The 318-nt window shown below is 43.4% G+C and overlaps 1 protein-coding gene across 1 annotated transcript in view; it reads right to left on the reverse strand.

Moving 5' to 3' along the window:
• LOC117949745 (leucine-rich repeat and transmembrane domain-containing protein 2-like) overlaps positions 1–318 on the reverse strand; it is a 9,886-nt gene that overhangs the window by 8,577 nt on the left and 991 nt on the right. The window lies entirely within an intron of this gene.

Raw genomic sequence — 318 nt, forward strand, 5'->3', positions numbered from 1 at the left:
CACACACACACTCACACACACACAGACACACACACACACACACACTCTCACACACACACACACACACACACATGCTTTTAGACTCTCTCTATTTAAAGCAAAGGAATAAACTAAATAAAACTCCAACTGGATGAAGTGTATTTTAATTTAAGCTCTGTCTGTTTTCATAGAACCAAAAAGCGTATTTGACTCCAAAACACAACCTGGCCAAAAGTATGTGGACAGGCAGAGATTCCAGCTTGTTTACATTCAGTTCCAAAACCAAGCACAGGACTCTGCTGTAAGAACTGGTTTCAGAACCCGGCTGCGGGGGGGGGG

The sequence above is a fragment of the Etheostoma cragini genome, chromosome 8 (assembly GCF_013103735.1).
Source record: "Etheostoma cragini isolate CJK2018 chromosome 8, CSU_Ecrag_1.0, whole genome shotgun sequence".
NCBI lineage: Eukaryota > Metazoa > Chordata > Actinopteri > Perciformes > Percidae > Etheostoma > Etheostoma cragini.